General features: G+C 39.0%; 1 non-coding gene across 1 annotated transcript; it reads left to right on the forward strand.

The window, feature by feature from the left end:
- Nucleotides 1-270: 270 nt before the first annotated feature.
- LOC141699064 (small nucleolar RNA R71) lies at nt 271-377 on the forward strand. The gene has a single exon (XR_012565552.1). It is a non-coding gene; the product is annotated as a small nucleolar RNA R71 (small nucleolar RNA).
- The last annotated feature ends 3,611 nt before the right edge of the window (nt 378-3,988 follow it).

Below are 3,988 nucleotides of genomic sequence, written 5' to 3' on the forward strand. Positions count from 1 at the left end.
TATGTAGCCAGAGAATCAACCTTCATTGATAGCGCTTGGAGCTGGGCTGCAATAGCGGTGGCTGCATCAACTTTCAGAATACCTGTTACCTTGCCTGACGTCATCCTCTGAGTTGGGTTTTGATGCTCATTTGCAGCCATCGTCTCTATAAGATTATACGCCTCAGTATAGCTTTTAGCCCATAAGGCGCCTCCAGCTGCTGCATCAAGCATGGGCCGAGATTGGGCCCCCAAACCATTATAGAAACCAGTGATCACCATCCAATCTGGCATTCCATGATGTGGACATTTTCTCAACATTTCCTTGTAGCGTTCCCAAGCCTCGCACATAGATTTTGTAGGTTGCTGCGCAAACTGAGTAAGAGCACTCCTCATAGCAGCAGTCTTTGCCATCGGATAAAACTTCACCAGAAACTTTTGCGCAAGATCTTGCCACGTAGTAATGGACCCAGCTGGTTCAGAATGTAACCAGTCTTTAGCCTTGTCCCTCAGTGAGAATGGGAAAAGCCTCAACTTGATAGCCTCATCAGTCACGCCATTGTACTTAAAAGTGCTGCAGATCTCGACAAAATTCCTTATGTGCATGTTGGGGTCTTCAGTTGCCGCTCCTCCAAAAGAAACAGAATTCTACACCATCTGAATAGTGCCCGGCTTGATTTCAAGGGTGTTAGCTTGAAAGCCGGATGAAGGATGCTTGACTGAATGTCATCAATTTTAGGCCGAGAAAAATCCATAAGAGCTGGATCAGCTTGAACAATACGATCTCCCATGTTTACTGGTTCTTTCTGCTCAGTTCCTGAATCCGAATCCTCAAAATCTAACTTCTCCGGAATATCAAGAATTTCGTCTGTCTCCTCAGCTGTATCTAAAGTCCTCTTGCGAGCACGAGAACGAGTTTGCATAAACGCTTGCTAAAGTACCTGAAACACAACCGAAAATCTTAATTAACTACTACGTCCTAATCACTGAGTCCTAATGACCAATGATGGTAAGTACATAAACTAAACAAATACGCCGAGTCCCCGGCAGCGGCGCCAAAAACTTGTTAGGGCGAAATCACGCACTAATATTCACGCAAGTATACGCGTTCGCAAGTAATATAGAATACTTTCTAGTTCGTTCCCACAGAGACTCCGACTAAATTATTGTCTAATTAAACTCACTCACCAATGTATTATTACTTCTCAATGTTAAGACACTAACACTTAAAATTGTTGATTAAATATTAACTACAATTAACTACTTAATTAATCACTTAACTAACACTTCAATTTATCAACAATAAAACACTCATGAGATCACAACTTCATTATTACTTCCTTCAATAGCCATTGTTATTACCTTTAGCATGTGACAGTGATGATATTAATCGAATAACACGAAACTGATAAAAGCCAACTTTCATTGTACTCATACCATTCTACCAAGCATCCACAATTAAGATAGAAGTTGAATAGTCATCAATTATGTTGAGTTCCTATATGTCTACAGAAATTGACAACACAACGATTTAAGCACAAGTTATTCCTTTTGATTACATAGGGCAAATAAAACTGTTAGAGTTACCCACTAATCATATACAACGTACATGAACCTATGCTAGTATGGCAAGTTCTAAATCTCAAGATCCACCGTCGCTTCACAAGAGATTAACACCCTATCTTATATGTTCGCGACGCACATAAGACGACTACGCAGAACCAATACTAGATATCATACAATCATCACACACTAAAGTATTAAACAATTAACTAAAGAATTCCATAATAAATCCGTTGCAACCCCATGATCACGATTAGCCCATAATAGCACTTATCGTCATCATGGGTTCATATGAAATCATGATAAACAAACACAAGAAAATAATAACTAAACTAATTATATTAAAACAGAGTACGTCACAAGAGTAAATAAGTTCAAAGCAAGAAAACTAGCATCCAACGTTACAACGAAACAAGAATCACAAGAAGATATGCTTCCTCTTCATTGCAGTGTGCTAAATCGGTCTTCTTCCTTATCTCCTTCGCTCCTTGCGTAAAAACACGATCTTCTTCAATCCCCCCTTGTGAAAAACGTCTCAAATCTACTTATATAATAGTCCTATAAAACTCAGATTACATAGAAGTGGAAACCAAATAGAAGTAGAAGTCCTGAAATAATATATCTTTTTCCCCGACCCTGCGCGGCCGCTCAGCATAGCTGAGCGGGCGCTCAGCTTGCTGCGCGGCCGCTCAGCAATGCTGAGCGGGCGCTCAGACCTCTACTGGAAAAAATCTGATTTTGCTCCGTTTCTTCGCCGTAATCTGCCCGTTTCTTTCCTTTCGCAATGGTGAACACATGCCAAGGCTTATTCTTGATGATTCCTCCCCCGAAATGCAACTAATACCCTGAAATGCATAAACACTAGAAAAACGCATCAAATACACAAAATACTTGATTTCAAGACACCAATTTAAGCCATTTTAAGACGTTCTAAGTGGTATAAAATGCCACTTATCAAAAATCGAATCATGCATGAGTTCTCAGCTACAAGTACTTCACAAAAAAATGGAGTAGTGGAGAGAAAGAATAGATAATTGATTGAAGTTGTTAGAACCATGCTAGAAGAATCAAAGTTACCAACTTATTTTTGGGCAGAAGCTGTCAACACTGCATGCTACACTCAGAATGTCTCTTTGATTAATTAAAGCCAATTACATGACTCCTTATCAAGTGTTCAAGAATAGGAATCCAACACTGAACTTTCTTCATGTCTTTGGCTGCAAATGATATATACTAAGGAATCAAACTGATCAACATGGAAAGTTTGATGCCAAAGCTGATGAAGGCATCTTTGTTGGATATGTTATTGGAAAAGCATACAGGGTCTACAATCTAAGAACCAACATTATTATGGAACTTGTACATGTTGTGTTTGATGATAAGATGAATGAGGGACTGCAAGATGAAGGTTTTCATGAGAGCCTCAAATTTGATAATTTTAAGATATTTTGCGATGACAGTGATGATGAAGACGATCAAGAAGTGATGACTAAAGGAGATTCAAATTTGTCATCAAAAGAACCAACAACAGTTGATGCAAAGAATAATGTATCTGTTGACGGGCAAAGTGCATCATCTATTGATAGGCAAAATTCACTATCCGTTGATAGACAAGGTGGATCATCCGTTGACAGACATTCATCATCCATTGATCATTCCTCAATAGGCGCTGCAAGTCATTCTAGACTACTGTTTGACAAAATCCTATCCTCAAATCAAAGATCCACTAACTCAGGGGGTGTCTCGACTAGTCAACACTCAGCCACATATCAAGACAACAATGAGGCCTCTTCGTCTAGAGCTAATCTACCACCTCAAAGGAAATGGACAAAATATCACCCATTTGAATTGATCATTGGTGATGCATCATCTAGAGTGCAAACAAGGAAAGCAACTCAACATGAATGCCTATATATTAGCTTTTTTGTCACAAGAAGAGCCTAAAAAGGTAGAGGAAGCTTTGATGGATCCTGTTTGGGTCTTAGCTATGCAGGAAGTGCTAAACCAGTTTGAAAGGAATAAAGTATGGAAGCTGGTACTCAAACCTAAAGGCAAAGATTCTATAGACACCAAATGGGTATTCAGTAACAAGATGGATGAGAATGGCATAGTTGTAAGAAATAAAGCTAGATTGGTTGCAAAAGGCTACGGTCAACAAGAAGGAATAGATTTTGATGAAATATTTGCTCCAGTTGTAAGACTTGAAGCAATCATAATATTCCTAGCCTATGCAGCCCATGCCAATTTCAAAGTCTATGAAATGGATGTCAAATGTGCCTTTCTGAATGGAGAATACGAAAAGGATATTTATGTCAGTCAACCTTCAGGTTTTGAAGACCCAACTTTCCAGATTACGTGTACTATCTTTTGAAAGTACTTTATGGATTGAAGCAAGCACCTAGAGCCTGGTATGATACTCTGTCAAAGTTCCTTTTAGAAAACCATTT

This window comes from Apium graveolens, chromosome 11 (assembly GCF_009905375.1).
Source record: "Apium graveolens cultivar Ventura chromosome 11, ASM990537v1, whole genome shotgun sequence".
Lineage (NCBI taxonomy): Eukaryota > Viridiplantae > Streptophyta > Magnoliopsida > Apiales > Apiaceae > Apium > Apium graveolens.